Source organism: Pelophylax lessonae (assembly GCF_965119305.1).
Source record: "Pelophylax lessonae genome assembly, chromosome: 1".
Classification (NCBI taxonomy): Eukaryota; Metazoa; Chordata; class Amphibia; order Anura; family Ranidae; genus Pelophylax; species Pelophylax lessonae.
In genome coordinates this window covers 589,986,800-590,000,042 of record NC_138768.1, presented here as the reverse complement: position 1 = coordinate 590,000,042, position 13,243 = coordinate 589,986,800, and the positions used below count along the sequence as shown (strand labels likewise).

The window sequence follows — 13,243 nt, the reverse complement described above, 5'->3', positions numbered from 1 at the left end:
ATTATCTGCAGCAGAACTTTGTTAATCTGTGTGGCATACCTGTGTAAATCTCAGGAATGGATGGGCAGAAATATATATCCTTTGGAAGGTAAAACAGCTCCGATACATATATTTTATCTGTCTTTAGTTTGCCTAAGGTTCACCTAAATTATTAGTAAATCTAAAATGTTTATATTTTTAGTAAAGCCACCTTTCGTGACAATGTTTTTTAGCTTCTCTCATGTTAATTTGTTTGAGTTTTAGTCCTAAAATTAAGAGAGCTGCCAATCTGAAAATTAGATGATATCCTATTACCCAAATAATTTGTGGCATGTGTTCACATGGTTTTAACATCATTGGGAGTCATTTGGACAATCCTCCCAACTGACAGATAAGGCATGCTAAAGAGGAGGAGAGAATTTACTCAATTTTTAGAATTCTTTCATATGTACAGGACTATGAAAACCAAAAAGTGAAACTACGCAAATAGCAAAAATACTGTACAGAATAACAAGCATTAATTACCTAGAAAATATATGACACGTTCACTAAAATAATGAAGTGCAATATACACAAAACTATAATAAATCCCTCAAAAATCATTCAGTTAGCTCCAATGAAAATATTTTTACAGCATACATGTACAGAATACATAAATAATTCAGTAAATGCTAAACCACACTCACTAAAATAAAGAGCAAATACAGAAAACAATCGTCAATTCTTAAAGAATAATGCAGATAGTGTTAAAGTTCCAATAAAAACAATAGTGAATCCTTGAATAAAAAGTTCAACACCCTTGGGATGACTTCAAAATATATCAGATAGAATCTCCTTGTGTAATAACTTTCTTCATTGAAGAAAAACACCACATGTCTTAACATCCAGTAAAGATGTCAGCTTACCAAAGGACGTGTGACTCTCTATCATAGAGAAGTCGAAGAGCACTGGTTGTGGAAAAAACTCCCACTGCTGGAGTCCATAATCGCCCAAGGATCTCTTCAAACTGGTCCTCAGCAGCTTGTGCTCCTGAGAATAGAAAAACCAGAGCAACAGGCTCGCATAGTAAAAAATCCTTTGGGATACTTTTTTTGCATTAAAAAAACGCTAAAATGTGTGCCAATTGGTACAAAGACTAATAAATCCACACTGCAATGCGGGAACATGCGAGAATGGGGTGACATTACGGCCTTTGCTATCACCCTACAGACGGTTTGTCATAAATCAGGGCCCCTGATGGTGTCATTTCTGACGAAACATGCATAGGGTGGAACCCAAGGCTGTGACATCACTACGTTTTCACACATTCCCACATTGCATTGTGAGGTTCGTAGTCTTTATATCAATTGGCAGACATGTTTTAGCATTTTTTTAATGCAATAAAGTATCCCGAAAGATTTTTTACTATGCAAATCTGGTGCTCTGTTTTTTCAATTCCAGGGACCATGAACTGCTGAGGAACAGTTTGAATAGATCCATGGGTGATTCTGGACTCCAGCAGTGGGAGTTTTTCTCAAAACAAACACTCTTTGACTTCTCTATGATAGAAAATCACATGTCCTTTGGTAAGCTAGCATCTTTACTGGATGTTAAGACACTGGGTGTGTTTCTTCAATGAGGAAAGTTATTACACGTGGAGATTCCATCTGATATACTTTGAAGTCACCTCAAGGGTGTTGGACTTTTTTGACACTACATATGAATTTTCATTCAAGGATTTTTATTGGCACTTAAACACTATCTGTATGATTCTTTAAGGATTCACTGTTGTTTTCTGTATATTGCACTTTATTTTAGTGAGTATGTCTTAGCATTTTCTGAATGATTTATGTATGTAGTTCTGTACATGTATGCTGTGATATTCTTTTTATTGGAACTTTGACACTATCTGCATTGTTTTTTAAGGATTCATTATAGTTTTCTGTGTATTGCACTGTATAATTTTAGTGAACACAGCATATTTTTTTATTGATTCTCAGAGTGAAGGCACCTGTTTTTTTTTTTTTTTATTGGATGGCCCTATGGAAATACCTGCTGCCCTTTTTATTTTTGGTAAAGTACCAAAAAATGAAAGTGATAACAATGAAAAAATGGGCGCTGGTAATAGTCTGGGCATATGGAATTGTTTCTGTGGCCGTTAGCGATTGTGAAAAAATCAGTGTGTTTATCTACAATTTGGATCAAATCCTGATATAGTATGTTGATATCGTTATCCAATAAAGTGCAACCAGTGACTAAATATAGGTAGAAACTCAAATAATAATACCTTATTGTGTGGAAAATGCAAATAAACTTGTTGATAATATCCAAATAATTTATCACAAGCTGTGTGCAATAAGTGTGACTTTTTGTGATAACTAAAATAATACAAATGAGTGACACTTGTGATTATTAGTTAAAACATAAAAAGTGATAATATCAATATAAATAATGTAAAGCATATATTTTGACAATAAATCTATGATTCACAAAATTAATTGTGCGGCAGGTGAAAACAGTCCGTGAGTAATAAATTAATTCCTCAAAGTGATTTTGTGCTCCAATGTGCTCTTGATAAAATAAGCAATTTCTGCCTCTTACCAGATGGCCTTAGGTCCCCAGGACCTAAATCGTTTTTGATCCCTTTAAAGGATGGATCAGTCCTGCACTGAACTCCTCCACTCCAGAAATGTGGCAGGTTTTCCAATAGGACTGAAAAGTGATGTACTCAGGATAGTTTCCCCTCCTTTCCTTAGGACCTTAGGCTGTGGATCTCATACAGGTGTATACGGGAAAAATAGTGGGGAAGCCAAAATGCAGTGTAATACCATTTTTATTATTAAAATAAATGTTAAAAGTAAAAAATGGCTGCTTACAAGGAATAGTGCCTGTCCTGGCACTGGGTGAAACCACTGTGTGTACTTAGAGGGTCTGTACTGGTTTGTTCCTGGTGCTCTGTTTACAATCAGTCTCCTCTACAGCCCAGGTAGCGTGGCAGAGGTGGCATGCGCTCCAAGCAGGAAGGAAATGACGTCGCTGGCTCTCTCTGTATCCGGGTTTACAACGGACCATACCTATATTTAGTCACTGGTTGCACTTTATTGGATAACGATATCAACATAATATATCAGGATTTGATCCAAATTGTAGATAACCACGCTGATTTTTCTCACAATCACTAACAGCCACAGAAACAATTCCATATGCCCAGACTATTACCAGCGCCCGTTTTTCATTGGTATCACTTTCATATTTTTTTTTTTTGAATGATATATGTACAGCACTGTTGGAGACACTGAAATTTAAAAGGAAAATACATATTTTTTTTCTAGAAAAGATTATTGTTTTATGTTAAATGACTTGTTTAGATGTAAGGAGGTTGATTATTTAAAGGAGTAGAGTATATATTTTTTTTCAAATTTAATTTTTATTGAGTTTTCATAGAAAGGATTAATAATAACAAGAACAGGTGGATAATGGGGGTTACATACAGTAGAATATCATCACACAAGAGAAAAGGAAAACAACAAATTATGAGCACAGATGCATTCAGTAAGCCTTCTAGTAACACCGTCTATTATTATTTATCATTTATTAGTTCAAGGTATCCATGACTGCCATGTTTGTTGAAATTATGTCATTTTGCCCAGCCTTTTGGCTATTTGTTTTTCATGTTCTTAAGTGAGGTTTAGATATGTGACAACCTCTGATATAGTTGGGGTGGTTAAGGAACAGAGTATAGTTGCATTGAAAAGTGAATGTTTACTTTGCAAAATAATGTTCACTTAGCTTTGTGAATATGGTGAAAATTCACTTTGCAATGAATCCCCAATCATATCCCCAATCATATGTAAGGAAAACTAGAAAACAATATTTGCTTGCTCATAATTGGATGATAGTCAGCAGAGCCTCAGCTGTTATTTGAAGGAGGCACTAGGCAGTTGAATCCCCAAATATCCTCGTTTATCTCTTGGAAACACCAGTGATAATACAGCAGTTTTTGCTTTTGGCCTGGACACTCCCTGATTATATATTTTGTATACTGTTTATTCTGGAGAAACCTACAAAACATGACACAATCCTATGGTTTTATAAGAGTTGCAATAGTTTGTGATCAGAATTCTTGTAGGAATAACTGGACACAGAATCCATATAAGAGGGAAAAATTTGATTTTATGAGAAACAAGACGAACTAGTTCTGGCCAGCTCTGTAGATTGTTTTAAAAAAGAGCTGGATGCATTCCTAAATGCAGAAAATTTAACTGGATATTAGCAGCTATAGTTAATAACATACAAGATTGTTGATTCAGGGAATATCCAATAGTCTCCTGGATCAGGAAGGAGTTTTTCTCCTGATGGAGCAAATTGGACCATACTTTATAGGGTTTTTTGCCTTCTTCTGGATCAACTGTGGGTTATAGGATTGTTTATATGGAGGTTTTCTATTTATTCATTTTTTCCTATTGGTTAAACTAGATAGACTTGTGTCTTTTTCCAACTCTACTAACTATTTAACTATGTGATTCAATGAAATATCAAGCACATGCACACACTGAGATATCAGTTTTAGATAGAGACAGTTTTAAGAGATTGTTAACATAAATTGCACGTATTTGCAGCATTTATAAAGACACAAAAAACACTCCCAATTACTCCTTTATAATTGCATTAGAAGCTTAGAGCGCACTTAAATAGTCCTGCATGCTATATTTTGAGTGTGCTGCCAATTTTCTATTAAAGTCTGTTAACATTGTTATTTTATTTTATTTATTTCAGGTACTTATATAGCGCTGTCAATTTACGCAGCGCTTTTATATATACATTGCACATTCACATCAGTCCCTGCCCTCAAGGAACTTACAATCTAAGGTCCCTAACTCACATACATACACAGTAGGGCCAATTTTTTTTTTTTTTATACAGGATCCAATAAACCTACCATTTAAGCTTAAATGCAATACAACACCTTTAAAATACACATCATTACATGTACACCAATGCAATGCATGCATTTGGCTGTGAGTGTAGCCTTACATTTATAATAAGGCAGCTTACAGTAGTCTAAAACCAAAAATTATGTTAGCACAGTATATAACCTGCTTACGATGGCTAATTTTGTCAATGTTTGCCAACTGCTGTCAAAAAGTATTTACAAACGATATGTTCCAGACACAGTATATCCCTGCACTGTAGTACTATAATTGGATGTTTAATGAATTTATACCAGTCTGGTGCTACATCCTCTTCGTTTCCTCATACAAAATAACACAGGCTTGGGACTCATTTCTCTATCCACTCAAATTAGCTGTGTCTTCTCTTGTAGTCTGTTTAATTGCACAGTATGTAAATTACACCAGTGTGCACTATTAATTTTATATCTGCAAAGGATCAAAATCGAGCTAGAAATGCAAAATGTAATTTATGTTGTTATTTATTGGTGTCATTTTCATTCCTGATAACTATGGGTCACCAGCAGGGTGGAAAAAAACATTAATTTGAATGTAGAATATATACATGTCATTAAAAAAATATATATATACAATTTAATTGGAGTGTGGCTGCAGTTAGACTTCCTAATTGATTGATCCATTGTTTCCTCCATAATCTGCACCAATCCATAGCCCTATATAGTACCACGCCTCTTTTCTGTTGGCTATATATTCCTATAGATCATGGAGTTTATTGGAATAACTAAGTGTAGCACCCTCCTAGGTAGGTGCTAGGAAAAGTATATGTGTTGCCCTTTCTGCTTATCAGGGGGTCCAGATCAGTTAGTGAGGCTGTCATGTGTTTCCAGGTGTAGTCTGTTCAGTCTGGGGAGTCTCCCCACTGCATCCAATGAGGGCTCTTGTTGGACAGTGGAGGAAACCTGGTCAATAGCGTTCCAGGGTTTATAGCTGTCCCAGTGGGCGGAGTTTGCCGCAATGCACCCTGGGGTTGGGTATAAACCTGGTGGGAGCATGTGACAGAGCATCTTTGGCAGGAAGCAGAGTCCCAGGAGGAGACTGATGGCTGTCTCTCCTCCTGTCAGTGCGAGCAAAGGTGTCCTGGGCAGTCGGCCTGAAGGACCAGAGGGTAAGCTGAGCTGCAGAGAGGGATCCAGAGTGTTTCTGACTGAGTGGAGCTGCTGGGCTGGAGTTTCCAGGAAAAGCAGTGTCGTGAGTACTCAAAATCTGCCCAGGGGTCTGCCTAAGAGAGGGGGCCACTCCAGAAGGTCAAAGGGATCCAGGAGCCAGCTAACCGGTAGTTGTGGCATAGAAAGGGGGTGCCAAGTGTTAAGCCCTGAAGATAAGGGAGTGAAAGGGGGCACCTGTGTGGGCCCTGAAGCGTTCAGCAGTGCAGCAAAAGTTTACAAGTAGCTACCTCAGGAAGGGGTACCTAAGGCAGCTCAGTTACAAGAATAGTTCAGTGTTAACCAGCGTCAAGTCAGCATTGGCGGGCATTCAGCCAGCGTTAACCAGCGTCAATCAGTATTTCTTAAGTGTCTCCGCCCAATTGTGCATAGTTGAGTTTAAGAAGTATCCCACTCATCCCTTCTCCCATGCAAGTTCCTAAATAAATCAAAAACCCAAAGATACAGGACTGGTCATTGTCTCAGTGCTCACACTTGGAGAAACATGCTTAAATGTGCTGTTGTTGTTAGCGGTAACCCAGGGGGACCCATATCCAGAAAAACGGCTGGGAATTGTGCTACATAAGGATAGCAATGCACCATTCAAGCAAAAAATACACTTGGCATTGGTTACAATAGGTCACCTTACAAATTGGTCTACCAATTTGCAGGAAAATTCTGATGAATAATTCATGTATTTTACCTTTTTTATATATATATAATAGGGAATACTCCTTTAAATATATAAACTTTTCATTTGCTATACTCCAAAGAAAACTTTGTGAAGGATGGCAATAGCAACTAGGTGCTTTTTACAAAATTAGAGATCTGACAGTTTACAGCCAGTCTTAATAAGAAGATGTTGTGGCATTTGCTATACCAGGTAATTACAGGATGTTACAGAGATTTAGCTTCTGTCTAATGCTCACTACGGTATTCATGCTAAGCTGGACTGTCAAGTTTATTGAAACTGATGTTCCTTCTGGAATAGGCTCTCTTAAGCAGTAGTTCATTTCTGCTACTTAGGAAGGCCAGAGAGTCATTTAATCTGGAACTTCTATGGGGAAGTGTAGAGATTGACTAGAATAACAACAAATGTTGACAAGATGCCATTCTCTTCAGAGAGACTCTTGAACACATTCAAGCATATCTATTAAAACTGTCAGACTCTAGCCTTCCTTAATGCAGATATAAGGTTCTCAGGTCAGGGCACATTATATGCAGGTTTGCTGGGTTTGCATAGCCTGCCTTTTGCATTTATATTTTACTTGCTGTGTATAATCAGCATATATACATTGATAGGAGATGGAAGCAGAACTGAACAAAGGCAACAGGCAACTTTTGTGGAGCTAATATACGTAAATTCCTGACCTGGCCACTGAATAATCTTCCTAAGGATGTCTACTGAGAGTGAGGGTCTCTAAGCATCAGCCATTGCCCAGTCCTACAGTAGACAGCTAGAATAAGTCAACATTTCCTGAAGTTTGTAGGCATCTTAAGAGTTCACATTTAGTAAATATCCAATATATTTACTGAAATAAATAGAACAAATGCTGCATGTATTCTTTACAATACCAGTGAATATGTACATGTGGTGTTGGATTGGCCATTAAACCTATTAGAGTACCAGTTGACCCTAACACCTGGACATCAGAGGGCAATCAATTGTGTAGATAATATAGTCGTTTCAAGATTGGGGTAAGAGGAAAAGGTGAGCATCCCATCTGAATCAGGAGACTTGGAATGTATGCTTCATATAAAAGTAAACCTGTGACCAAAATAGGCAGTTCAAAGTAAGCATATCATGAGATTAAGCATAAGAAGAGATTACCTTCAGTGAAAACAGCATGTCAAAATGATCAATCAATGCAGAGATATTGGCAACTGAAGAAATATGCAAATCTCAGATGACAAAGTTAGTCTTAAACTAACCCCCCCATCAACTTCCTCAGGCTCCCTGTTGGTCCAACGTAATAGACAGCCTTGACAGTGGGCTAAGAGGATGGCTAGAGATGCAGATGGCAATGGGGGCAAGCTTAGCTTACCAGGAAAAGTCAAGATGTACATATGTGTTCAGCACCAGACATCTCTAGTGTTTTGATGCACGGCTTTTACAAAAAAAATTAACATTGGACCTTGTAAGTAAGTGTGTATGGTCCGGGTCTGTGACAGACTTACTTTAATGAACATGTTGAGAACGATATGTGAGATTATTATTAACTGATAAGTACAAGTTGTTGCACTTTGCTCTTCTTTTTCCATGTTTCAAAAAAACAATTACAAATCCCTGAACTTGCTACCTTTTACATTTTTAAAAGAAAGCGTAACTCCACTTTTGTTGAGAAAAAAAAACACATTTCCCTCTGGGTGATCTCTGTACATTGCAAGGATTTTAACAACCTTTGTTGCAGATTCCTACCTTTTGTTATTCTGAAGAAATCATTGTTTGTTCCTCTGTGCTGAGTGGGTCAAATGGGAGTGGTTTCATAATTATCTGTAAAGCTGTGGCAGCTTCAGTGCTCTAATGAGGAAATCTGCTGGGTCTGTATCCCTTTAGACGGGAGTATTTCACCAAAAAATAAATTTTTATTGCAGGGGATGCCAGAAATCTGACTTGTATCTTAGGCAGACTTCTGGGAAAATTGGTGAGCCAATCACACAAGCAAATAATTATGTTTTTGGGGCGTGGTCAGTACATTCTGTGTACAGAACAACTCCAGGTCACCATATTACATTGCATTTTCAGAAAATTACAGCAGCTGCAGTTTGAAAAGGAAAGGTCATTTAGAATAACATTAAATCACAATATGATTTGTGTCGCAATTGTATACGCTATATTGTTTTTTCTTTATTTGCTGATTTTTTTCCCCACGAAAGTGGAGTTACCCTTTAAAAACTTAAAGCTAACAATCTGTGAATGTTGTTTTCTGCTATTCCTTTTAAAAAATCAGCTTTTTCCTTAGATTTAGTAGTCATTTAATGAACAAATGTTAACATTATTAGTTGCCATGGAAACATGTAGCCTATAATCACAGATAGGCCGTATATTTGTGATAGTCAACAATAGACCATACATTTAAAAATGTCTAGACATGCATAGTGAAGCCAATATTTTTTTTTTATTTTTTATTTTTGTGAGCATAAGTAACAGCACGATAACAATGACTGGTACAACTGATCTTTGGAGAACTAACCTCAAATGTATACCACATTTTTCTTTTTATAATGCTAATATTTTAAAGAAAAAAAACCCTTTCAAGTAAAGCAATGTAACAGCAGGTTTGTTATGAAAGCACAACAACAATTCTTTCCTATTATGTGACAAAGTGAGAATTCTGTTAAAACGCCTTCTGCTTTATTCATGGAAAAATATCAAACATTTTTCTTTGAGTTTTTGGAACAACTAAGGAAGGAATGGTCCATAGCCTGTTTAAACCATTGTGTTGCTGAAACATGCAGGTTATCACAGTACAGAGTAATGTACATTATGTGCTTTAGTGTGCTATGGCATCATTCATTTTGATTGACTCTCTGACACACCTCCATAATAAACAGTAATGCACTATCATGTGTTGCAGTGAGCTGAATTACCAAAAATGCAGTAGCTATGATTTTAGATATGTTCCAGTGCATTTGGCAGATCATTATTTAGGCTGTCCTGATGTAATTGAGTTTAATGTGCAAAATAATGCGCGTATGTTAAATGCATCACAGTGGTTTGCACTGGTGTAGATAGACCTTTAACCACTAGGTCAGGGAGACTTAAGCCCCATACACACGCGTCGAAAATTGGCAGGGAATTTTCGGCCAATGTCCGATCTGCCGGCTTGTTAGTATGATGCTTCCGACAACCGACTCCGACTTTTCGGCCGAAAAAAATCTGGTGTGCAGACTATAAAATTTTTGTTGGACGTCAAAACACGGCCAATTTTCGTGCAGTCAGTACAGATTTCGACAGGTAAAAATCTGATGAGCAAGTCTGGGCATGCTCAGAGAAGAAAGAACACAAAGAAATCAAACCAACACATGACATCACTTCTGAAGTAGATTTTTGTTGGGCGAGAAAATTCATGTGCAGTCTAGGCACATTCCAACCAACAAAAAACCACTCTGGACAAAAGTTGGACGATCGGTCGGCCGATAATCATTGCGTGTGTACGGGGCTTTACTTTCACTTCTTTTCCCATAGACAGAACTGGAAGTTAAAAAAAATTCCACCAACACTAGAGAAATTCCATTTTATATAGTCGTCATTGGAACTAGTGAACTAGGTTCATCATTTGAAAATTTCCCCTCTGTTCCATTTTCCATGACAGCTTAAAATGATGGATTTTCCCTCACTTTCAGTCCTGGAGACAAAAGCCACCAGGACACACACCGAGAGTAAACAGTGGGTACACAAACAGCAAACAAAACCTGACAGTGTTTCTAACCCCTTACCACTTCACTCAAAACGAAAGGAAAAAATGGCTCTATGTAATTTTAGGTATATATTTTTAAATATCGATAGAATAACAGTCTGAAATGTATCTTTTTATTGACCTCCCACAGTCCCTTGCCATCCCATATCAGGTTGACAGCAGAAGCTCCAGCCCTGTGGATCAAGTCAGGCGCTACTGCATTGCACATGCTGTCAGTCTAACATGTTTCAGGCACTGAAGGCTGTAGAAAAATATGTTAAGGCAGATTTATCGGGAAAACCAGCCCAAGGAGGTCCTGTCCAATGTTTGATGCTTATTCATATAACCCAATGAGTAGGCTGGGGTAATACAAGCAGGAGAGTTGCAGGGTCTGTGTAGAGCGATTTATAAAAGTTGGGTGGGAAATCACCAGGTTGGTGAATTGACCACTTTGCAGAAGACACATCCATGGGCTTAAAGAAGTTGAGTATTGATCAAGAAGGCTGAAACCATGTGGTTGATTTACTCAAGGCAAAATGGCTATTTAAGTTGCAAGTTTGATGAATGGGGTGAAGTTCTGTTGGCTTCCACTATGCAATAATGATCAATCAAATACTGTTTTGTTTTATTTTCCTTGTATGTGATTGGGTGTTCTTTGCAAAGTGAATTTTCACCACATTTACTAAACTAAAGGAAAATTCCCTTGCCTTTAGTTAAAAATTACATTTTACGCATTGAGGATGTGAACATAGTTACGTTGGTCCAGCTAGCATATACCATACCTAGCTTATGCCCCAAATTATCACTGCCCCACCTCTCCACTTAATCCAATCAGAGAATGCTTTGCATTCATTCAGAACCTCCTGTGTTCAGGCCGGCAGCTCAGCCTAGGTCATGGAAGCAAGTGGAGGTAAAGGTGTCTACTTCAGTAATTTCCAGCTTCCAGGGGCATTAGCCAGGTATGGTATATACAGTACATAGTTACATTGGCCGAAACACGAACAATGTAACTATGTATAATATAACCATGCCTGGAATTCTTTATTCAACCCCCACAAGCCAAATGGGGTGGACTAAAGTAGACCATAAGTAAAGAGCTGCAGTAAAGTGATAAAGATCTGTGCTGCTTTTGTAAAATTGATCTCTAAGTTTTACTTATTTGGGGTAACCTGAAACATTTACATTCTGTACTGTACGTAGACACCAGAGGGCATATTTATAAGGCCTCATGCCAAAAGATGTTTACACACTCCTGAGTCTTTAGATTGTAAGCTCTTCTGAGCAGGGCCCTCTTAATCCTCTTGTATTTTATTTTATTGTAACTGTACGGTCTCCCTTTTATATTGTAAAGCGCTTTGTAAACTGCTGGCGCTATATAAATCCTGAATAATAATAATAATAATAATAATAAAAATGCTCAAAGCTTTCCTATGCCCAATGAGCTGTGGCACAGCATGCAGCTGCCAATACAATAGCAGTATAGCATTTTTCCCTAGGCCTCTTACACATTTGGCAAATAAAAGCAGATGACCACCTATAGCCATTCACTTGTATTCGCCAGCTGTACGTGGCACCGTGGCTGCCTGAGTGCAGGAAAGTGCCAGATATTTTACGCTTCAAGACTCAGCAGTGTGTATTCATCCATATGCATGATGTCTAAAAGAGTGATGGTGACTTTCACCAAACATTCACCAGTGGCGAACCAATCACTGCCATTAAAAACATGTGCACCTGATAGATTCATATGAAGTGAATGTTTGGTGAATATCAGAGCCACTGCTTTATAAATATGCTCCTTGGTTTATTTTGGATCATAATGCAATGAGTCTTGAATTCCTAAGCACAAGATGAGTTTGCAGTTTATGCTGAGAGATTGTGTTTTCCGCCTGCTGCCACATCAAAATCAGCTTGTGGCGCTCTTATCCACTTTATAGTCTTTGGCCAGTTGCATGCTGCAGTCATGCAGAGAACAAATTTGAAACTGGATATCAAAGAGTTTGGAATGAACTTTAGAATTCCGTGCTGAGTACTCTGGGGTTGCCTGAGCATCCCAGTCTATTTATTGCTGCCCCGGGGAGTCTGACATTTTTAGCTTTTTATTATACTGAATTGTTATTACTGTGCATTCTCATTATAAACATTTGAAGTAACTCCAGTGTAAGCCAGTCAAACTCTTGCATATTTGGCTAATCATCCCTGATCAGGCTGCAGTTATACTCGTGTATAATATTCCAGCATTTTCATGTAATTATCACACAGATCTAATAAGGCAGGTAAAAGGATGTAGCAGCTTTGTTGAATTAGGCATTACGACATAAATCCAATGTTATTCTGAGTTTTGTTCTCTAGTATAGCACATCTTATTTCTAGTATATTTAATAGCACAACCCATTGGGAAAGGTAAAATCTAGGCAGATAGCCAAAACATCAATTCATGCAGAAATGTGTTCATTAAAACATTGGTATGGTTGTTTATAAAAGCAACTAGTGTAGGTACCTGAATGTGACTTGGTAGTGGTTACTTGCAACACCTCTAAGGAACACTTGGACTGGGAGAGGAAGAAGCAACACAAGGAGCCAATCAGATGTGCTGTGGTGCTCATGTGCTAACAAGGAACATTGTAATAGAAGAGAGCAGAATGACATCAGTTTCCAGCTTCACTGTCCAATTTCACCGTCCAGTGTCCAAGATAAACTCTTAAGCCCCGTACACACGTACTGATCGTCAGCCGAACGATCGGCCGTCTTTTGTCCAGGGCTGTCGTGTCTGTTG

General features: G+C 37.9%; 1 protein-coding gene across 2 annotated transcripts in view; it reads left to right on the top strand.

The window, feature by feature from the left end:
* Window positions 1-13,243, top strand: part of UNC5C (unc-5 netrin receptor C) — a 514,725-nt gene that overhangs the window by 433,438 nt on the left and 68,044 nt on the right. The window lies entirely within an intron of this gene.